The sequence below is a fragment of the Pelodiscus sinensis genome, unplaced genomic scaffold, assembly GCF_049634645.1.
Source record: "Pelodiscus sinensis isolate JC-2024 unplaced genomic scaffold, ASM4963464v1 ctg48, whole genome shotgun sequence".
Lineage (NCBI taxonomy): Eukaryota > Metazoa > Chordata > Testudines > Trionychidae > Pelodiscus > Pelodiscus sinensis.
Genome location: NW_027466011.1, coordinates 346,547 through 370,592, shown reverse-complemented (window position 1 = coordinate 370,592; position 24,046 = coordinate 346,547). Strand labels below are relative to the sequence as shown.

Here is a 24,046-nt window from a genome sequence, read left to right as displayed (position 1 = left end):
TCAGCCGCTCCCAATCAAGCATGTCCACAGGCTTGGAGCAGTTGTGTGCCGGCTGGTCGTTTTCCTTAGTGCCTCTTTCACCTGCTGGTTCCTCAGGCTGTAGATGACGGGGTTCAGTAGGGCGGGTGCCACCGTGTAGAGCAGCGAGAGCAGTTTATCCATGCCCGGCACGGACCCAGAGTTGGGCACCAAGTACCTGACCATAGCACTGCCGTAGAACAGGGACACCGAGTGGTGGGAGGAACACGTCTGCATGGCCTTCTGCTTCCCATCCACCGCCGGGATCCCAAGGACAGTGGTGATGATGCGAACGTAGGAGACCAGGAGGAGTGCGAAAGGGAAGACTATGACCAGGACACTCATGAGAATTTTCTCCACCTCATCCGCCAGGGAGCCTGGGGCAGAGCTGCCGCACCAGGACCGGCACCTCGCAGAAGAAGTGGTCGATGGCGCAGGAGCTGCAGAAAGGCGCACTGAACACCAGAGCCGTCTGCCCCAGGGACACCGACACGCCGGCCAGCCAGCAGCCCGAGACCAGCAGCTGGCAGACTCCCCGGCTCACATGGGCGGGGTAACGCAGGGGGTTGCAGAAGGCCACGTAGCGCTCGTACGCCATGGTGGCCAGGAGGTAACACCGCGGTGCCGAAGAGGAGGAAGAAGCCCATCTGGATGGCACAGCCAGAGAAGGAGATGCCGTGCTCTCCGCCAGCAGCGTGGGCAGGGTGACGGAGGCGCAGCACATTTCCAGGAAAGCCAAGTTGCGGAGAAATAAGTACGTGGGGGTCCGGAGGGCGGGGTCGGCCGCTGTGGCGAGGAGAACCAGGGTGTTGCCCATGAGGATGAGGGAGTAGATGGCGAGGAAGGTGAGGATGAGGAGGGGCTGTGTCTCAGGTCCGGGAGAGAACCCCAGGAGGGTGAATCCCCTTATAGCCATGTCATTTCCCCGGGTCATTTCCTCTGCCTGCAAGGGGACCAAAGGCAAGTCACCTCCCCAGGGACGTCTGGCATTCACCGGCCAATGGCAGCACAGAGAAAATGGACACAGACACGTCGTTCCTGTCTCCTGGTGCTGACGGGACCGTTATTCGTGCTATGATGTGGTTAATAGCAGGGCCCCGAGGTTGGGTCTCTGTGACCTGGTGGCCGGAGCTCACGCTGGGGAGACAGGAGACATGACTTCTCGTCCTGTCTCTGCTGGAGTCCCTTCACTTCCCTGTCTCAGGCAGCTGTAAAATGAGGCGAAAAGCCCATTTCCTCAGCCTCTTGCCACTGACTAGCAGCCCTAAGTATGGCTCCAGGCACACAGAACGACGTGGAAAGGTCTTACAGTCTAAGCAGACAAGGCAAGCAAAGGCTGGGAGAAAGAAAGCGATGTTTAGAGACCTAGTTTCCAAATGAGAAACTGAGTCACAGTGGTTATGACTGGGGTGGTCAAAAGACTTTAGAGATTTTAAAATGTATTTAGGAATCTAGAGGGATTTAAAAAAGAACCCGGGAACCAAATACTAGGGAAGTTAGGTGCATAGATGCTTTTTAAAATCCTTGAAGTTCCCTAAATACCTTTACAAATCTGACCATACATTAAACACCTGATCAACTGTCTCCTTTGAAAATCTCCCATCTCCTGACTGCTAAGCCCCTGCTAGAACAAGCCAATTTTCCATTTGCTTACAAGGAATGGCTGAAAATGGCATTGGAAATTTCTATCTTCATAATTAAATAATATTGTTAAACTCAGTTATTGCAAACTACATGTCTTCTATCTTCATACCCCCCCCCCCCCCAATCTCTCTCTCAGCCGAGATAGACGCCCAGTGTCTGGGGGCATTTCTACACTAGCCCCCAATTCGAACTAGGGAGGTTAATGTAGGCATTTGAAGTTGCAAATGAAGCCCGGGATTTAAATATCCTGGGCTTTATTTGCATCTTCCCGTCCGGGCGTCATTTTTAAATCCCCCTAGTCCGAACTAATTGCCCGCGGCTACACAAATTTTCACAGCATCGTTTTTAACGTCCTATTAAAACGCTCCACCAGCCCATCGGTCTGGGGGTGGTAGACGGAGGTCTGCAGTTTTTCCACTCGAAGCAGCTTACATAGCTCCGTCATGACCCGTCCCGATATGTTTGTCCCCTGGTCAGGCAAAGATCTTGACCAGCTCCGCCGCCAGCCCTGGGGCCTTCGTGCTCCTTAGTGGCACGGCTTCGGGGTAGCGGGTTGCATAGTCAATGAGAACAAAGACATACTGGTTGCCCTTCTTGGACCAGGCCAGAGGGCCCACCAGGTCCAACGCCACCCGCTCGAAAGGGGTGTCTACCACGGGCAGCGGTACCAGGGGGGCTCTCGGCACCCCCCGCCCCCGGCCCGCTGGCACTCGGGGCAGGACACAGAAGTCCTTGATCTCCCTGTGAATCCCAGGGCAATAGAAGCGCTGCAGGACCCTCTGGGACGTCTTTTCTACCCCCAAGTGGCCAGCCAGGGGTTCGCGTGTGCCAGCTCGAGGACTTGCCACTGGAACCGCACCGGCACTGGCAGCTGCCAGTTTTCAACCCCTTCCCCCGGCCAAGTGACCATACGGTATAGCCGGTCCGCTCTTACCTCGAACCGCGGGCTCTGAGTGTGCGCACGTCCTGAGGGTGTCTCCACCTGGGCCTGTTCCCACGCGTGGGCCAGCGAGCGGTCCTCCCTCTGCTCCCGCACGAAGTCCTCTCCGTCCTCGACCCTGCCGCCGTGTGCTCTACAGACTCAGCGCCACCCCGCAGGTCAGATAAGCCATTTTGTGAGCCTCCAGTGGGGGGCATTTCTTTTTGGGATTTTTTCCTCATCACCTCTTTAGCCTTTTTAAAAAATTTTGCAGTGATCTTGGCCTGGAACTTTTTGGCAGCCACCCGTTTATCCGCCAAATGCTGTCCCCCCTTTTGTTTACATCTTATCTGATGGGAACCCCTGAGGATGACCCCTTTGCCCAGGCCCCTTTCTTTTCGGCCCCCCGAGGATACAGAGTTCACCAGTTTTCTGAATGAAGCATCAAACTCTTCCCCCATACTAGAATATGGGGGAGCTGTGATGAGCTTCTGGTTTTGGGAGAATGGTTTGTCAGTCCTTGGTTGTTTATTCACAACCCCTAGAGCGCGTGCTCCGGGTTTGTGAATGTGTGTGGTTTTGCGCACGTTCAGAACCCCTAGAGCGCATGCTCCGGGTTTGTGAATGTGGGCGTTTTCGCTCACAGTTCTCAGGGCTTGGTGTGGCAGTGGCCGCTGAGGAACTGGAGTTGTGTTTGTGTGGCTGCAACACCTCGGCATTGCAGGAGTTTTCAGTTCTTGGTTGTTTATTCACAACCCCTAGAGCGCATGCTCCGGGTTTGTGAATGTGTGTGGTTTTGCGCACGTTCAGAACCCCTAGAGCGCCTGCTCCGGGTTTGTGAATGTGGGCGTTTTCGCTCCCAGTTCTCAGGGCTTGGTGTGGCAGTGGCCGCTGAGGAACTGGAGTTGTGTTTGTGTGGCTGCAACACCTCAGCATTGCAGGAGTTTTCAGTCCTTGATTTTTTATTCACAACCCCTAGAGCGCGTGCTCCGGGTTTGTGAATGTGTGTGGTTTTGCGCACGTTCAGAACCCCTAGAGCGCCTGCTCCGGGTTTGTGAATGTGGGCGTTTTCACTCACAGTTCTCAGGGCTTGGTGTGGCAGTGGCCGCTGAGGAACTGGAGCTGTGTTTGTGTGGCTGCAACACCTCGGCATTGCAGGAGTTTTCAGTCCTTGGTTTTTTATTCACAACCCCTAGAGCGCGTGCTCCGGGTTTGTGAATGTGTGTGGTTTTGCGCACGTTCAGAACCCCTAGAGCGCGTGCTCCGGGTTTGTGAATGTGTGTGGTTTTGCGCACGTTCAGAACCCCTAGAGCGCGTGCTCCGGGTTTGTGAATGTGGGCGTTTTCACTCACAGTTCTCAGGGCTTGGTGTGGCAGTGACTGCTGAGGAACTGGAGTTGTGTTTGTGTGGCTGCAACACCTCGGCATTGCAGGAGTTTTCAGTCCTTGATTTTTTTATTCACAACCCCTAGAGCGCGTGCTCCGGGTTTGTGAATGTGTGTGGTTTTGCGCACGTTCAGAACCCCTAGAGCGCCTGCTCCGGGTTTGTGAATGTGGGCGTTTTCGCTCACAGTTCTCAGGGCTTGGTGTGGCAGTGGCCGCTGAGGAACTGGAGTTGGGTTTGTGTGGCTGCAACACCTCGGCATTGCAGGAGTTTTCAGTCCTTGATTTTTTATTCACAACCCCTAGAGCGCGTGCTCCGGGTTTGTGAATGTGTGTGGTTTTGCGCACGTTCAGAACCCCTAGAGCGCATGCTCCGGGTTTGTGAATGTGGGCGTTTTCACTCTCAGTTCTCAGGGCTTGGTGTGGCAGTGGCCGCTGAGGAACTGGAGTGGTGTTTGTGTGGCTGCAACACCTCGGCATTGCAGGAGTTTTCAGTCCTTGGTTTTTTATTCACAACCCCTAGAGCGCGTGCTCCGGGTTTGTGAATGTGTGTGGTTTTGCGCACGTTCAGAACCCCTAGAGCGCATGCTCCGGGTTTGTGAATGTGGGCGTTTTCACTCACAGTTTCCTCAGGGCATGGTGTGGCAGTGACCGCTGAGGAACTGGAGTTGTGGTTGTATGGTTGTTTCTTACCAGAGTCTTTTGTTTTGTCCTCGGGTTTGACGTATGTGAGGTTCGGACCGCCCGGATGCTTCATGTGCACTCTTGTGGTGGTTTGCATTGTTAAGGGTCTCAAAGCAGATTCCTGGTTCTTTGGCGGTTCTGGAGGAGGTGTCCTTGTAGCTCTGACTACAGCATTGTCAGAAAAGTTGTCCATGCCTATGAGGTGGGGGAAAAACATTTTTTTTTGTAAAAACACACCACACCTGAACTTTACCATCTCTCACCCCCACACCTGTGTATTTACTTAAAACCTCATAGAACCACCAACCCGATAAGCAAAATATATTTACTGGGCTTCATCGATCCATCAGTCACTGATGCTGGTGAATTTTCCTTTTCAGCTGTCTTTTCTTTTGAGCTTGTTTTCCCTCTGGTCTAAGGATCTCTCATGTTTTGACTGTACTGTGGAGAACATAAGAACGGCCGTACTGGGTCAGACCAAGGGTCCTTCTAGCCCAGTATCCTGTCTACCGACAGTGGCCAGCACCAGGTGCCCCAGAGAGGGTGGACCGAAGACAATTATCAGCGATTCGTCTCCTGCCATCCCTCTCCAGCCTCTGACAAACAGAGGCCAAGGACACCATTTTATCCCTTGGCTAATAGCCTTTTATGGACCTAACCTCCATGAAATTATCTAGCTTCTCTTTAAACTCTGTTATAGTCCTAGCCTTCACAGCCTCCTCTGGCAAGGAGTTCCACAGGTTGACTACACGCTGTGTGAAGAAGAACTTTCTTTTATCAGTTTTAAACCTGCTACCCATTAATTTCATTTGGTGACCTCTAGTTCTTCTATTTAGGGAACTAATAAATAACTTTTCTTTATCAGCCCTCTCCACACCACTCATGATTTTATAGACCTCGATCATATCCCCCCCCTCAGTCTCCTCTTTACTAAACTGAAAAGTCCCAGTTGCTTTAACCTCTCCTCATATGGGACCCGTTCCAAACCCCTAATCATTTTAGTTGCCATTTTCTGAACCCTTCCAAGGCCAAAATATCTTTGAGGTGAGGAGACCACATCTGTACACAGTATTCCAGATGTGGGCATACCATAGTTTTATACAGGGACAGTAAGATATTCTGTGTCTTATTTTCTATCCCTTTCCTAATAATTCCTAGCATCCTATTTGCCTTTTTGACCGCTGCTGCACACCACATGGAAGTTCAGAGAACTGTCCACGATAACTCCAAGATCTCTTTCCTGATTTGTCGTAGCCAAATTAGCCCCCATCATACTGTACGTACAGTTGGGGTTATTTTTCAAAAATGTGCATTACTTTACACTTATCCACATTAAATTTCATTTGCCATTTTACTGCCCAATCACTGAGTTTGGTGAGATCTTCTTGGAGTCCCTCACAGTCTGCTTCTGTCTTGACTATCCTAAACAGTTTGGTATCATCTGCAAACTTTACTACCTCACTGCTTACCCCTTTCTCCAGATCATTTATGAATAAGTTGAAAAGGATTGGTCCCAGGACGGACCCTTGGGGGACACCACTAGTTACCCCTCTCCAATCTGAAAATTTACCATTTATTCCTACCCTTTGTTTCCTGTCTTTTAACCAGTTCTTAATCCAAGGAAGGACCTTCCCTCTTATCCCATGGCCATGTAATTTACACAAGAGCCTTTGGTGAGGGACCTTGTCAAAGGCTTTCTGAAAATCCAAGTATACTATATCTACTGGATCCCCCGTGTCCTCATGTTTGTTAACCCCTTCAAAGAACTCCAATAGATTAGTAAGACAGGATTTCCCTTTACAGAAACCATGTTGACTTTTGTCCAACAAATTATGTTCTTCTACATGCTTCACAATTTTATTCTTTACTATTGTTTCGACTAATTTGCCCGGTACTGAAGTTAGACTTACCGGTCTGTAATTGCCAGGATCGCCTCTAGAGCCCTTTTTAAATATTGGTGTCGCGTTGGCTACCTTCCAGTCATTAGGTACAGAAGCTGATTTAAAGGATAAGTTACAAACCACAGATAATAGCTCAGCAATTTCCCATTTGAGTTTTTAGAACCCTTGGATGAATGCCATCCGGTCCCGGAGATTTGTTAACATTAAGTTTTTCTATTTGTTCCAAAACCTCCTCTAATGACACTTCAATCAGGGACAGTTCCTCAGATTCATCACCCACAAAGGACGGTGCAGATTTGGGAATCTCCCCAACGTCCTCAGCTGTGAAGACTGAAACAAAGAAATCATTTAGTTTCTCCGCAATGGCTTTATCGTCCTTGATTGCTCCTTTTATAGCTCGATCATCTAGGGGATCCACAGGTTTTTTAAGCAGGCTTCCTCCTTCTAATTTCTTTGAGTTTTTGGCTAGCTGTTCCTCAAAATTGTTTTTTGCTTTTATTACATTTTTACACTTGATTTGACAGTGTTTATGTTCCTTTCTATTTATCTCACTAGGATTGGACTTCCACTTCTTAAAAGATACCTTTTTGTCCCTCACTGCTTCTTTTACATGGTGGTTAAGCCACGGTGACACTGTTTTAGGTCTCTTGCTATGTTTTTTAATTTGGGGTATACATTTAAGTAGGACCTCTATTATGGTGTCTTTAAAAAGTTTCCATGCAGCTTTCAGGGATTTGGCTCTAGTCACTGTGCCTTTTAATTTCTGTTTAACTAACCTCCTCATTTTTGTGTAATTCCCCTTTTTTAAATTAAATGCCAGGGTGCTGGACTGCTGAGGTGTTCTTCCCACCACAGGAATGTTGAATGTCATTATATTATGGTCACTATTCCCAAGCGGTCCGGTAACGGTTATATCCTGGACCTGATCCTGCGCTCCACTCAGGACTAAATCGAGAATTGCCTCTCCCCTTGTGGGTTCCTGCACCAGTTGCTCCAAGAAGCAGTCATTTAAGCCATTGAGAAATGTTATCTCTGCTTCTCTTCCTGAGGTGACATATATCCATTCAATATGGGGGTAATTAAAATCCCCCATTAGTATAGAGTTCTTTATTTTGGTAGCCTCTCTAGTCTCCCTCAGCATTTCAATGTCAGTATCGCTGTCCTGGTCAGGTGGTCGGTAATATATCCCTACTGCTAATTTCTTATTATTGGAGCATGGAATTTCTATCCATAGCGATTCTATTGAACATGTTGATTCATTTAATATTTTTATTTCATTTGATTCTACATTATCTTTCACATACAGTGCCACTCCGCCACCCACCCGGCCTGCTCTATCCTTTCGATATATTTTATATTCCGGTATGATTGTGTCCCACAGATTTTCCTAATTCCACCAGGTTTCAGTGATGCGTATTATGTCTATCTCCTCATTTAATACGAGGTACTCTAGTTCACCCATCTTATTAGTCAGACTCCTAGCATTTGTGTACAAGCACTTTAAAAATTTGCCACTGCTTATTTGTCTGCCCTTCTCTGATGCATTGGATTCCTTTGAATGCGGTTTTTTGTCTGCTCTGGCCCATGGTTTGCCCTCTCCCCTCCTCTCTTTCTGACTACAGCTTAGAGAATCTCTATCAATGGATTCTCCTCTAAGAGAAGTCTCCCTCCGATTAACGTGCATCTCCGCACCCATCGGCTTTCCCCCATCTCTTAGTTTAAAAACTGCTCTACGGCCTTTTTAATGTTTAGTGCCAGCAGTCTGGTTCCACCCTGGTTTAGGTGGAGCCCATCCTTCCTGTATAGGCTCCCCTTCTCCCAGAAGTGTCCCCAGTCCCTAATAAATCTAAACCTCTCTTCCCTACACCATCGTCTCAGCCACGCATTGAGACTGAATTTCTGCCTGCCTACCTGGCCCTGTGTGTGGAACTGGAAGCATTTCCAAGAATGCCACCATAGAGGTCCTGGATTTCAGTCTCTTTCCTAGCAAACATTATTATAATACACATGAAACCCTCTTGTAAACTTTAAAATCATTAGGGTGTTTTTCTATTTTAAAAGTTATAGCTTTAAAAAAAATAATCCATTTCAGGCTGTACACCAGTTTTGAGTTTATTTCTACCCCCCCCCCCCAAAAAAAACACAAAACTTTAAATACATCTCATTTTGCAGAATAAAAAACAAAACTGCTTTTAAAACCCCTTGTTAGTTTAAACAAGCCAAGTACTTTAAAAAACCCTTCACCTATGCCTTGCACAGCCCCCCCCCTCCCTCCACACACACACTAAACAGCACCTTTATAAAACACACCAAACCAAGTTTGCAGCCATAGACTTTTCAAAACCCACATGCATTTAACACATCACATTTTGCACAGAAAAAGCAGCCCACCAAACACTCTATACCCAGCAGTTTGCCAACATATAGTTTCAAAACACCAATAAGCTCCTCCACAATTAAGTTTTGAAAAAACCCAACTCCCAATTTAAACATTACAATTATTTAAAAGAAAAAAATAAGCCACACGTTTTAAAAATGATTATGGATAGTTACCTTCTACCACAGGGTAAAGGCATGCTGGCACAGGGCTATTCTGTTTTCCCCATCTAACATTTTCCTCAACTCCTCTTGCACTGTCCCCCATAACTTCCGGGGGAGCGGCCGCAGCGGTTCCCGCACCGTCCGCCCCAGTGTGGTCTGGATGTGGTGGTGCGCCACCTCGGTGCGCCGGGGTTGCGTCGATAGCACCGCCGCGAAGGACCGGAGTAGGGCTCGCATTTCTTCTTTCTGGGGGTCGGTCAACCTGAGCCCCAGGTGTGGCTCCCTCTCTGGTTGGCTGAGATCTATTCCCCAGGGCCCCAACTCCGGCTCCGTAGGGCGAGTGGTTACCAGTAGGCTCTCCGGCATTCCACTTCTTGAGAAGATTCACGTGGTAAATCTGGGTCTTTGCGCTTACCCGTCAGCTGGATTTCATAGTCTATGGGTCCCACCTGCCGCCGCACCTCGTAGGGGCCCTGCCAGGTCGCCAACAGCTTCAAATCTGTCCCTGGCAGGAGTAGCAGCACTCGGTCGCCGGCGCGAACGTCCGCTCGCGGGTCCCCTGGTTGTACCCTCGGGCCTGGCGTGCCTGGGCCGTTAGCAGGTTGCTCCGGGCGAGCTCGCCGGATACCTGCAGTCTCTTGCGCAGGTCCAGGATGTATTGGACTGTCCCTTTCGTGCGGGAGTCTTGCTCCTCCCATCCCTCCTTCAGGTCGAGGATGCCCCTTGGCTGCCTGCCGTAGAGCAGCTCAAATAGCGAGAAGCCGGTTGAAGCCTGTGGCACTGCCCGTACGGCGAACAGGAGGGCGGGCAGGAAGTGGTCCCATTCCCGGGGATCCATCCCCACAAATTTTCACAGCATCGTTTTTAACGTCCTATTAAAACGCTCCACCAGCCCATCGGTCTGGGGGTGGTAGACTGAGGTCTGCAGTTTTTTCACTCGAAGCAGCTTACATAGCTCCGTCATGACCCGTCCCGGCATAGTCAATGAGAACAAAGACATACTGGTTGCCCTTCTTGGACCAGGCCAGAGGGCCCACCAGGTCCAACGCCAGCCGCTCGAAAGGGGTGTCTACCACGGGCAGCGGTACCAGGGGGGCTCTCGGCACCCCCCGGCCCTGACCCGCTGGCACTCGGGGCAGGACACAGAAGTCCTTGATCTCCCTGTGAATCCCAGGGCAATAGAAGCGCTGAAGGACCCTCTGGGACGTCTTTTCTACCCCCAAGTGGCCAGCCAGGGGTTCGCGTGTGCCAGCTCGAGGACTTGCCACTGGAACCGCACCGGCACTAGCAGCTGCCAGTTTTCACCCCCTTCCCCCGGCCAAGTGACCATACAGTATAGCCAGTCCGCTCTTACCTCGAACCGCGGGCTCTGAGTGTGCGGACGTCCCGAGGGTGTCTCCACCTGGGCCTGTTCCCACGCGTGGGCCAGCGAGCGGTCCTCCCTCTGCTCCCACACGAAGTCCTCTCCGTCCTCGACCCTGCCGCCGTGTGCTCTACAGACTCAGCGCCACCCCGCAGGTCAGATAAGCCATTTTGTGAGCCTCCAGTAGGGGGCATTTCTTTTCGGGATTTTTTCCTCATCACCTCTTTAGCCTTTTTAAAAAATTTTGCAGTGATCTTGGCCTGGAACTTTTTGGCAGCCACCCGTTTATCCGCCAAATGCTGTCCCCCCTTTTGTTTACATCTTATCTGATGGGAACCCCTGAGGATGACCCCTTTGCCCAGGCCCCTTTCTTTTCGGCCCCCTGAGGATACAGAGTTCACCAGTTTTCTGAATGAAGCATCAAACTCTTCCCCCATACTAGAATATGGGGGAGCTGTGATGAGCTTCTGGTTTTGGGAGAATGGTTTGTCAGTCCTTGGTTTTTTATTCACAACCCCTAGAGCGCGTGCTCCGGGTTTGTGAATGTGTGTGGTTTTGCGCACGTTCAGAACCCCTAGAGCGCATGCTCCGGGTTTGTGAATGTGTGTGGTTTTGCGCACGTTCAGAACCCCTAGAGCGCGTGCTCCGGGTTTGTGAATGTGTGTGGTTTTGCGCACGTTCAGAACCCCTAGAGCGCGTGCTCCGGGTTTGTGAATGTGGGCGTTTTCGCTCACAGTTCTCAGGGCTTGGTGTGGCAGTGACCGCTGAGGAACTGGAGCTGTGTTTGTGTGGCTGCAACACCTCGGCATTGCAGGAGTTTTCAGTCCTTGGATTTTTATTCACAACCCCTAGAGCGCGTGCTCCGGGTTTGTGAATGTGTGTGGTTTTGCGCACGTTCAGAACCCCTAGAGCGCATGCTCCGGGTTTGTGAATGTGGCCGTTTTTGCTCACAGTTCTCAGGGCTTGGTGTGGCAGTGGCCGCTGAGGAACTGGAGTTGTGTTTGTGTGGCTGCAACACCTCGGCATTGCAGGAGTTTTCAGTCCTTGGTTTTTTATTCACAACCCCTAGAGCGCGTGCTCCGGGTTTGTGAATGTGTGTGGTTTTGCGCACGTTCAGAACCCCTAGAGCGCATGCTCCGGGTTTGTGAATGTGGGCGTTTTTGCTCACAGTTCTCAGGGCTTGGTGTGGCAGTGGCCGCTGAGGAACTGGAGTTGTGTTTGTGTGGCTGCAACACCTCGGCATTGCAGGAGTTTTCAGTCCTTGGTTGTTTATTCACAACCCCTAGAGCGCGTGCTCCGGGTTTGTGAATGTGTGTGGTTTTGCGCACGTTCAGAACCCCTAGAGCGCATGCTCCGGGTTTGTGAATGTGTGGGGTTTTGCGCACGTTCAGAACCCCTAGAGCGCGTGCTCCGGGTTTGTGAATGTGGGCGTTTTCGCTCACAGTTCTCAGGGCTTGGTGTGGCAGTGACCGCTGAGGAACTGGAGCTGTGTTTGTGTGGCTGCAACACCTCGGCATTGCAGGAGTTTTCAGTCCTTGGATTTTTATTCACAACCCCTAGAGCACGTGCTCCGGGTTTGTGAATGTGTGTGGTTTTGCGCACGTTCAGAACCCCTAGAGCGCATGCTCCGGGTTTGTGAATGTGGGCATTTTCACTCACAGTTTCCTCAGGGTATGGTGTGGCAGTGGCCGCTGAGGAACTGGAGCTGTGGTTGCATGGTTGTTTCTTACCAGAGTCTTTTGTTTTGTCCTCGGGTTTGACGTACGTGAGGTTCGGACCGCCCGGATGCTTCATCTGCACTCGTGTGCTGGTTTGCGTTGTTAAGGGTCTCAAAGCAGATTCCTGGTTCTTTGGCGGTTCTGGGGGAGGTGTCCTTGTAGCTCTGACTACAGCATTGTCAGAAACGTTGTCCATGCCTATGAGGTGGGGGAAAAACATTTTTTTTTGTAAAAACACACCACACCTGAACTTTACCATCTCTCACCCCCACACCTGTGTATTTACTTAAAACCTCATAGAACCACCAACCCGGTAAGCAAAATATATTTACTGGGCTTCATCGATCCATCAGTCACTGATGCTGGTGAATTTTCCTTTTCAGCTGTCTTTTCTTTTGAGCTTGTTTTCCCTCTGGTCTAAGGATCTCTCATGTTTTGACTGTACTGTGGAGAACATAAGAACGGCTATACTGGGTCAGACCAAGGGTCCTTCTAGCCCAGTATCCTGTCTACCGACAGTGGCCAGCACCAGGTGCCCTAGAGAGGGTGGACCGAAGACAATGATCAGCGATTCGTCTCCTGCCATCTCTCTCCAGCCTCTGACAAACAGAGGCCAAGGACACCATTTTATCCCTTGGCTAATAGCCTTTTATGGACCTAACCTCCATGAAATTATCTAGCTTCTCTTTAAACTCTGTTATAGTCCTAGCCTTCACAGCCTCCTCTGGCAAGGAGTTCCACAGGTTGACTACACGCTGTGTGAAGAAGAACTTTCTTTTATCAGTTTTAAACCTGCTACCCATTAATTTCATTTGGTGACCTCTAGTTCTTCTATTTAGGGAACTAATAAATAACTTTTCTTTATCAGCCCTCTCCACACCACTCATGATTTTATAGACCTCTATCATATCCCCCCTCAGTCTCCTCTTTACTAAACTGAAAAGTCCCAGTTGCTTTAACCTCTCCTCATATGGGACCCGTTCCAAACCCCTAATCATTTTAGCTGCCCTTTTCTGAACCCTTCCAAGGCCAAAATATCTTTTTTGAGGTGAGAAGACCACATCTGTACACAGTATTCCAGATGTGGGCGTACCATAGTTTTATACAGGGACAGTAAGATATTCTGTGTCTTATTTTCTATCCCTTTCCTAATAATTCCTAGCATCCTATTTGCCTTTTTGACCGCTGCTGCACACCACGTGGAAGTTTTCAGAGAACTGTCCACGATAACTCCAAGATCCCTTTCCTGATTTGTCGTAGCCAAATTAGCCCCCATCATACTGTACGTATAGTTGGGGTTATTTTTAAAAAATGTGCATTACTTTACACTTATCCACATTAAATTTCATTTGCCATTTTGCTGCCCAATCACTGAGTTTGGTGAGATCTTCTTGGAGTCCCTCACAGTCTGCTTCTGTCTTGACTATCCTAAACAGTTTGGTATCATCTGCAAACTTTACTACCTCACTGCTTACCCCTTTCTCCAGATCATTTATGAATAAGTTGAAAAGGATTGGTCCCAGGACTGACCCTTGGGGGACACCACTAGTTACCCCTCTCCAATCTGAAAATTTACCATTTCTTCCTACCCTTTGTTTCCTGTCTTTTTTAACCAGTTCTCAATCCAAGGAAGGACCTTCCCTCTTATCCCATGGCCATGTAATTTACACAAGAGCCTTTGGTGAGGGACCTTGTCAAAGGCTTTCTGAAAATCCAAGTATACTATATCTACTGGATCCCCGTGTCCTCATGTTTGTTAACCTCTTCAAAGAACTCTAATAGGTTAGTAAGACAGGATTTCCCTTTACAGAAACCATGTTGACTTTTGTCCAACAAATTATGTTCTTCTACATGCTTCACAATTTTATTCTTTACTATTGTTTCGACTAATTTGCCCGGGACTGAAGTTAGACTTACCGGTCTGTAATTGCCAGGATCGCCTCTAGAGCCCTTTTTAAATATTGGTGTCGCGTTGGCTACCTTCCAGTCATTAGGTACAGAAGCCGATTTAAAGGATAGGTTACAAACCACAGATAATAGCTCAGCAATTTCCCATTTGAGTTTTTAGAACCCTTGGATGAATGCCATCCGGTCCCGGAGATTTGTTAACATTAAGTTTTTCTATTTGTTCCAAAACCTCCTCTAATGACACTTCAATCAGGGACAGTTCCTCAGATTCATCACCCACAAAGGACGGTGCAGATTCGGGAATCTCCCCAGCGTCCTCAGCCGTGAAGACTGAAGCAAAGAAATCATTTAGTTTCTCCGCAATGGCTTTATCTTCCTTGATTGCTCCTTTTATAGCTCGATCATCTAGGGGACCCACAGGCTTTTTTAGCAGGCTTCCTGCTTCTAATGTACTTAAAAAACATTGTTATTTCTTTGAGTTTTTGGCTAGCTGTTCCTCAAAATCGTTTTTTGCTTTTCTTATTACATTTTTACACTTGATTTGACAGTGTTTATGTTCCTTTCTATTTATCTCACTAGGATTGGACTTCCACTTCTTAAAAGATACCTTTTTGTCCCTCACTGCTTCTTTTACATGGTGGTTAAGCCACGGTGACACTGTTTTAGGTCTCTTGCTATGTTTTTTAATTTGGGGTATACATTTAAGTAGGACCTCTATTATGGTGTCTTTAAAAAGTTTCCATGCAGCTTTCAGGGATTTGGCTCTAGTCACTGTGCCTTTTAATTTCTGTTTAACTAACCTCCTCATTTTTGTGTAATTCCCCTTTTCTGAAATTAAATGCCAGGGTGCTGGACTGCTGAGGTGTTCTTCCCACCACAGGAATGTTGAATGTCATTATATTATGGTCACTATTCCCAAGCGGTCCGGTAACGGTTATATCCTGGACCTGATCCTGCACTCCACTCAGGACTAAATCGAGAATTGCCTCTCCCCTTGTGGGTTCCTGCACCAGTTGCTCCAAGAAGCAGTCATTTAAGCCATTGAGAAATGTTATCTCTGCTTCTCTTCCTGAGGTGACATGTATCCAGTCAATAGGGGGGTAATTAAAATCCCCCATTAGTATAGAGTTCTCTATTTTGGTAGCCTCTCTAGTCTCCCTCAGCATTTCAATGTCAGTATCGCTGTCCTGGTCAGGTGGTCGGTAATATCTCTCTACTGCTAATTTCTTATTATTGGAGCATGGAATTTCTATCCATAGCGATTCTATTGAACATGTTGATTCATTTAATATTTTTATTTCATTTGATTCTACATTATCTTTCACATACCGTGCCACTCCGCCACCCACCCGGCCTGCTCTATCCTTTCTATATATTTTATATCCCGGTATGATTGTGTCCTACAGATTTTCCTCATTCCACCAGGTTTTAGTGATGCCTATTATGTCAATCTCCTCATTTAATACGAGGTACTCTAGTTCACCCATCTTATTAGTCAGACTCCTAGCATTTGTGTACAAGCACTTTAAAAATTTGCCACTGCTTATTTGTCTGCCCTTCCCTGATGCATTGGATTCCTTTATATGAGGTTGTTTGTCTGCTCTGGGCCACCGTTTGCCCTCTCCCCTCCTCTCTTTCTGACTACAGCTTAGAGAATCTCTATCAATGGATTCTCCTCTAAGAGAAGTCTCCCTCCGATTAACGTGCATCTCCGCACCCATCGGCTTTCCCCCATCTCTTAGTTTAAAAACTGTTCTACGGCCTTTTTAATGTTTAGTGCCAGCAGTCTGGTTCCACCCTGGTTTAAGTGGAGCCCATCCTTCCTGTATAGGCTCCCCTTCTCCCAGTCCCTAATAAATCTAAACCGCTCTTCCCTACACCATCGTCTCAGCCACGCATTGAGACTCTGAATTTCTGCCTGCCTACCTGGCCCTGTGCGTGGAACTGGAAGCATTTCCAAGAATGCCACCATAGAGGTCCTGGATTTCAGTCTCTTTCCTAGCAAACATTATTATAAAACACATGAAACCCTCTTGTAAACTTTAAAATCATTAGGGTGTTTTTCTATTTTAAAAGTTATAGCTTTAAAAACAAAATAATCCATTTCAGGCTGTACAACAAACACCAGTTTTGAGTTTATTTCTACCCCCCCCCCCACAAAAAAACACAAAACTTTAAATACATCTCATTTTGCAGAATAAAAAACAAAACTGCTTTTAAAACCCCTTGTTAGTTTAAACAAGCCAAGTACTTTAAAAAACCCTTCACCTATGCCTTGCACAGCCCCCCCCCTCCCTCCACACACACACTAAACAGCACCTTTATAAAACACACCAAACCAAGTTTGCAGCCATAGACTTTTCAAAACCCACATGCATTTAACACATCACATTTTGCACAGAAAAAGCAGCCCACCAAACACTCTATACCCAGCAGTTTGCCAACATATAGTTTCAAAACACCAATAAGCTCCTCCACAATTAAGTTTTGAAAAAACCCAACTCCCAATTTAAACATTACAATTATTTAAAAGAAAAAAATAAGCCACACGTTTTAAAAATGATTATGGATAGTTACCTTCTACCACAGGGTAAAGGCATGCTGGCACAGGGCTATTCTGTTTTCCCCTATGTATATTTGGGACTATGGAATAAAGAACAAGCAAAAAATGTGAGTTAGGATTACCCCCAAATGCTTCAAACCCCCATTTTAAGAACACACCTAGGTCTTGCACAGACCTCATTTCTCTCTCACACAAATCACCCCCCCCCCCCCACATACATTTAAAAGCCAATTGCAAAAAAAAGTTACCTTTCACTATGGGATAAAGTGTTGCAGGCACATGCTTGTTCTGTTCCCCCCCATGTGTGCTTGGGCCTTAAGGTTAAAGAATAAGCACAAATGTTAGTTAGTATTACCCAGGTTTTTTTTTTTAACAGTATTAAGCACAACTACAGTTAAAAATGGTTTTTACCTTGGCCTGGTGGTGAACTGCAGCTTAAAATGACTGGTTCCATGTTCAACAGATCACACTGCAATAAAGATAGCCACCATTATTTTACTGAGAGAGCATGGCCAAAGAGTGGCATTATAGAATATATATTTTCAAAGTTAAAAACAGGAAACATACCTTCTCCTGTTGCAGTCCAGCAGCCATTCAAGAAAGTTTCTGTTGAAAAGGGCAGTCGCCACCATACCTAGGTTTTTTATACCCTCCTAACCTATTGTTTCAAACAACTTCAACATAGTAGCTAACAGGTGAATTTGATCACTGCAACTCTAACATAATAGATCATTGAAGACTTTAGGCACCCCTCCCTAGCATGGCCTTTCGTGATCTGGGGGTGGAAGAATTAAGCTGTCTCCACACCTGAGTTGCTTTTGGCTACATTTTTTTTCTTTTAGTTTTGTAGGGCTTTCTTACAGTATTAACAGTAAAAGCACCAATCCTTAATGTAGCTGTACCCATTTCCATGTGGAGACCCTTTGCAGATATCAATAAATGTCTTGGGGTTTGTTTTTTAACACATGCTTCTTTCATGCTTAAGGCTTGGGGTTTAAATAAAATGCTTTTAAATGTTTGATTGTCTTTAGAGCAAATGCTTGTTCTAAAGTCTGGGTAAAAGTTTGAAACATTTCAGTTTTGGGTTAGACCCTCATTTTTTTTTTAAAACTTTTAATGGCTAGAAAAAGTAGCCCATAGCATTCAACCAACTCCTGGGTCATATTTAAACTGTCCAATAGCGTTTCTACCAACTCCTGTGTCCTTTAAACTGTCCAATAACACTCTACCAACCCCAGGGGTTATATTTAAACTGTCCAGTAGCATCTGCAAACTCCTGAGGTGTTATTTAATTAGATAATCATCAGAGCCACCCATCCAACCCATCAAATTTAATTACTGAACATTAACCTCAACAAGGGTAAGTGGTCACACCTAAACCTAATCATTGACTAGAGCTCCCTGGCTATTCAGTGAGGTGTGGTTAAACCATTGAGTTCATGTCTAATAAATCCTAACTGGGGGGGGATTTTTGAGGGGTTTTTCCTTCCCCCGAGTTTCTACCATACATCTTTCAGGGGTTTTCAGTAAATGGGCCCCTTTATACAAAATGGATTCTCACAAACTTTATTTTTTTTAAATGCTTTTATTTAAAAAACATACAGACCATGTAAAACTTTTACTCATGTAAGGATCACACAGACCTTCTGACAGAAGATAGTCACAAAAGCCCCCTTTCAAAAGATATTTACAGCTACCGAGTTTTATATCTCGTGTGTGTCCCCTCACCATTCTCTAATTTCATCCTTCTAGACATCTTACAAATAGTCTTTTTCTTAAGCAGGGTTCTGTAACTTTTTGTACGCACCAGACGTTCAATATAATGCTCTAAGCAGGCGTCTTTTGGCTTGGTCATGGTCTTTAAAACACTGTGAGGATCTTGACTGAATTGCACTGCATTTACCAAAGTCACCCCTTGTGCTAAGTGTTCTTGAGTTAAGCACACACATTGCATAGCATAACCTACGGCAATAACAGTATTTAATAAGCTTTCCAAACACAGTTCAGCACATCGGCCCCAGAGCTTGCAGTTTATATCCTCTGGAGTCCAAGTCACACAGTCATGGTGCCGCTGGGCTGGCGCATCTATGACACAACCCTCCCAGTCCTCAAAAAGCTTTTCCCTAAGACAGTGACTAAGGACGGTATAAACACCAACGCATCACTTTTTTACGCTTATGATGTGGCACTGGCTCAACTAGGTCAATGCCAAGCCACCGCCTGAATTCTTCATGGCCGTCATCCTTGGCGTTCTCTTCAATGCTTTGTATCGGTGTTGAGCAAAAACAAGGTGGGCCCGGTTCGTCTGCCTTGTCCAATGCAATGCTGTCCTGGGTCTGAGGGTCAGCTAGAAAGGCATTGTCAAGCTGTCGAGAGATTGCCAGAAAGAAATAATGTAAGATGCTCTGGTCATTTTTTTTTTAAAGTTTACAAAATCCCGGTTTCCTAACCCCATGATGCCCCAACTTCGATCTTTCACTTACCTGTTTGGCTTCTTTTCCATGTGTCTTGTCCGACTCCTGGGAGCCGTGGGCACCTTCTTTCTCCAGTCCATCTAGCTCATCGGGCTGCCTCGTGAGCGGTTGGGTTTCGGCGTCAGATACTGGGCCAAAGGGCTCCCTTCAACTTGTCCTTCCTCCTCGGAAATGTCGCTGATGTAGCGCTTTCTTCTCGGCACCAAAATAAAGTTGGTGAAAGAAGCCGTGTTTCCCCTCAGCATTTGCATGCTCTCTGAAACACGCGCTCTTGGAACAAGATGGCCTCTTTTGTGTGGCGCTAGAACTTATGGGGAAGTGCTATGCTCTGATTGGCAGAGGGTGTCACGGGAAGCTCTTAGAGGGGTCACACGACCTGCTTCCGGTCTGGTCAACGGGTCCCGGAACTGCCCATCCGATTGGTCAAAGCGGTTCACGGGGCGGTCCTACAGGGGAAAAACACTTCCTGATTGGTAGAGGGAGGCGGGGCGAGTTCTTAGAGGGGTCACATGACCCACTTCTGGGTGGGTCATCCGGTCCCGGAACTGCCCCCTGATTGATCAAAGCGGTTCACAGGGAGGTCCTACAGGGAAAAAACCCTTCCTGATTGGTAGAGGGAGGCAGGGCGAGTCCTTAGAGGGGTCACATGACACCCCTTACTTCCAGTCACCTGTCCCTTTTGACCCCGGATGTATTACCCCCAAGGGTGGGACTTCCGGTGACAGGGGACGAGCCTAACGGGGGGGAGGGGTGTCACATGACACCCTTTACTTCTGGTCATCTGTCCCTCTTGACCCAGATGCACTACCCTCCAAGGGCGGGACTTCCGGTGACAGGGGAGACGGGACTTCCGGTGACAGGGACGGGACTTCCGGGGTCAGGGGGCGGGACTAACATTTGATTGATGGCAGGGCCCTTATACTACTGACGTGCCAGTGTTTTAAGGCTTTGTGAGTTGGTGCAGCCGTGTGAAGGACTCTTATAAAGGGTGCGAGTGCTGTTGCTGTTGTGCTGAACCAAAGCTGGGAGGTTTCGGATCTTCCCCCAGCAGAAAGGGCTCCCCCGTCCGAGACTCTGTCAATTCCAACTCGCAACTTCAGGGGCTGATCTCCCAGGCCCTCTGCACTCTGGAGGAGAAGGACTGGAAACAACCCAGACGTGTTTCAGCGTCACAGCTTGGGGCAGGCATCCGGCTGCTTTTAACCCACATGGCTGCTTTGAGCTCACCGAGCGTGGCCCCACGTGGGTGCGAACGGCTGTTCCTGCAGAGCCTCGCTTGGTGTCAATCCGCACGGCGCCCAGGGAGGCCACGGGGCCAGATCCCCACGCAGTGTGACATGGTGCGGTGACGCAGATACCAAGGGCTGCACCTTCTCTAGGCCGCGAGTCAGTCTGCACCCAACGAGGAGCACTGAGATTTCTCTGTCTTATTCGCTAGCCCTTTCCGAATGACTTCCCGCGGGCCGTCTGCTTGGCGGACTGTTGCTGCACACGGAGGGGCTGTTTGCAGGTCTCTCTCTGGAGTTAGTCCCCATCGTTTCACGTGTGTGGTTGGGATGGTGGTTCCCAATGGGCGTGACTTCGCATTGATCAACATTAACATTCAGCTGCCGTTTGGTTGCCCAGTCACCTGGTTTGGCGAGAAGCTTTGGAAGCTCTTCACAGCCTGCTTTGGGCTCAACCATTTCCAGCAGTTTGGGATCATCTGCACATCTGGCCACCTCCCCTCTCTGCAGATCATTTCGGAGGAGAACGGGGCCCCGTCCGGAGCCCTGTGGGACAACACTGGTTACCTCTCTCCAGTTGGAACCTCACCATTAGGCCCTGGCCTTCGTTTCCTGTCTTAAGCAGTGAGGAGCCGTGAAAGAACCTTGCCCCTCATCTCAGGAAGTTTTTCCTAATGTCCAGCCTAAACCTCCCTTGCTGCAGTTTAAGCCCATTGCTGCTTGTCCTGTCCTCAGAGGCCAAGGAGAACAATTTCTCCCCCTCCTCCCTGTGGCACCCTTTTAGGTCCCTGAACACGGCTATCATGTCCCCTCTCACTCTTCTCCTTTGCAAGCTAAGCAAACCGGATTCTCCCAGTCTCCCCTCCCAGCTGCGCAGCCCTGACTGAGTAGTGAGTTCGCAGCCATGGGCCTGGGACTGGGCAGCAGGATCGGGACTGGGCTGAGCACGTCAGTGCAGTCCCGCCAGGAGGGAGTTCAGCCTCGGCCCATGCAGCCATGGGCCTGGGACTGGGCAGCGGGATCGGGACTGGGCTGAGCGCGTCGGTGCAGTCCCGCCAGGAGGGAGTTCAGCCTCGGCCCATGCAGCCATGGGCCTGGGACTGGGCAGCGGGATCGGGACTGGGCTGAGCACGTCGGTGCAGTCCCGCCAGGAGGGAGTTCAGCCTCGGCCCATGCAGCCATGGGCCTGGGACTGGGCAGCGGGATCGGGACTGGGCTGAGCACGTCGGTGCAGTCCCGCCAGGAGGGAGTTCAGCCTCGGCCCATGCAGCACGCCCATGCCTTGGGACGAGGCTTAGTTTGGGGCATGCGGGGATGCGGGACTGGAATTGCCACTATACGGGGCGGGAAGGGGCCGGGGAGGCGAATGCAGGAGCCAGGAGAGCCTGGGAGGTTGGGTTGGGGAGTAGAGCCAAGGGGCAAGGGGAAAGGAGGGGAGCTGGAAGTGGGTGAAGGGTAGACTGGATCTGCCTTATGGACGGCCAGGGGCCAGACTTGGGGAAATGGAGGCAGGAGACACCAGTTTATATGCAGGTACAAACAAGGCCCACCTCACTCTGGCCCGTCAGACTGTTACTTCGATTCCCGCCTCACCCTGCACCCGGTGACTGAATCAAAACATCTCTATCCACCATGCCGCCCTTTTCGACCCTGGGCCGGTCTGTCTCTGTGGGGCATGTGGGTCACCCCCAGGCCCAGTTCCTCTTTGCCAGCCAGTCCCTAGGACCATGACCGTTCTGCACCTGGCCTCGTACCAAGTCGTGCGTTACACTCTCAGCCCCGCTGGGGCCGAGGTCCGTGAGCAGGGGCCTCTCGCCCACAGCTTAGCTTTAAATATAAAGCCACGTGTTGGCCATTGTTAGCCAGGCCTCCGGCCTCACACCGGGCCTGTGCTACACGGCCTTCTATTGCAGGACCTCCTCCTCTTACGACACTGGTGCCCATGGCTACCAAGGGGATGGGGCTTTTGTATTCAGCAGAGTGGGACACAAGCTGAATATAAGTCAACAGTGCGACGCTGTTGCAAAAAAAGCCAACAAGATTCTGGGCGGCATGAGCAGGCGTGTTGTGAGGTATCTAAAAGGGTGTCACAAGGAGGAGGGAGACAAATTGTTCTGCTTGGCCTCTGAGGACAGGACAAGAAGCAATGGGCTTAAACTGCAGCCAGGGGGGTTGAGATTGGACATTAGGAAAAAGTTCCTGCCTATCAGGGGGTGAAACACTGGAATAAATTGCCCAGGGAGGTTGTGGAATCCCCGTCTCTGGAGATATTGAAGAGCAGGTTGGATAAACGTCTGTCAGGGAGGGTCTAGATGGTGCTGGGTCCTGCCATGAGGGCAGGGACTGGACTCGATGCCTCTCGAGGTCCCTTCCAGTCCTCGTGGTCTATGATTCTGTGTGTTCTTGATCTTGGAAGTGACCTTAGTGAACGATGCCCAGGCTGTTTGCGGGTCACTGTGCTGGTGGAGGTCTCAAGGCCGAGCCTGGTTTAACACTAGCCAGTGGTGGACAGTGACCCTGTTAACGCCTCTGGCCACATTCCTTCTAAATTAGCACAAGACCGAGAAGGACGAGGGGCTCGTCCGCCGGCCCTCGGAGCTGGGCACCGGCAGATTTGATCCAGTGAGAGATGAGCTGCGACCGCAACCCACATCCCATTCTCTGAGCCGGGCAGCCCTGGACTGTTCCCAGGCCTCTGCAGACCGCAGCAGGGACAAGCCGAGCCCTGGTGTAATCCCACCACCCGGCATGGAGTTACTCCAGGGTCAATTCTGGTGTTTACACAGAACTAGCAGGAGCCCCCCGCTTTGGGGCGAAGGGCTGTTGTGTCTTTCCCAAGGCAGCTTTGTCTCCAGCCAAAGACACTGCAGCTCGGGGGCCCCGTGGAGACGGGTGCGGGGGGAACAGAGTCGTTCATTAGCTCTGCCGCACGCCAGGGGACCGGATGCCCCGCTGGCAAAACCCAACATTGCTCCATTGACCTGCGTGAGGCCAGGTCGCTTTCCTCCACCGGAGCATCCGGCCCAGAAAGTTTCGTGCCTCACGCTGGCCGAATCCCGCAAGGTTTCATTTAGTTGCAAGTTCGCTTGAGTCTCCACCGCTCCTGAGGGCTCTGGATGCGACTCCTGTCTCCAGCCAGGTAGCGCCACGGGCCAGCGTCATCCGGAGAGTAACAGCGCCGGCTGCAGCACCGGCTGCCTGCTAACGAGCCCCCTGCGACCGGCGGCGTTGAAACTCTTTGCAAAGACTTTTTAATAATGCCCCGTGGGGCCCATTAGCAGAAACAGCACTTTGCTGTTCGCTGATCAGCGGAGCTTAATTATGAAGGGTAAATCAATAGACTTTCCAGATGGGTCCTAGGAGGAGAATGAAAGTCCGTGTTTAGCTGCCCCAGCAGTGGGCACGTTAGAGACACCTAAAGTGAACAGCGACGGGTCATTTTCCCAATGCGATGGTCCCGCATTGCAAAGCCGGAGCGGTATCCCCCCAGGCCGTGCGGCTCTGGAGAGACCTGCTGTGCTGTCTGACGAGAGGTCAGGGAAGCCGCGATGCAGAGGGAAGTTTGTGCCATCTCTGACGTGAGATGAATTGTCAGGTCTCAGACTCGTTCGCCATGGAGAGAAAATAAATCTGTCAGGGTACGTCTACACTACAGCGCTAGTTCGAACTAACTTAGTTCGAATTAGTTAATTCGAACTAAGCTAG

General features: G+C 49.3%; 1 pseudogene; it reads right to left on the bottom strand.

The window, feature by feature from the left end:
- LOC142825932 (olfactory receptor 10A2-like) lies at positions 1-1,177 on the bottom strand (annotated as a pseudogene).
- Between the last annotated feature and the right edge of the window lie 22,869 nt (positions 1,178-24,046).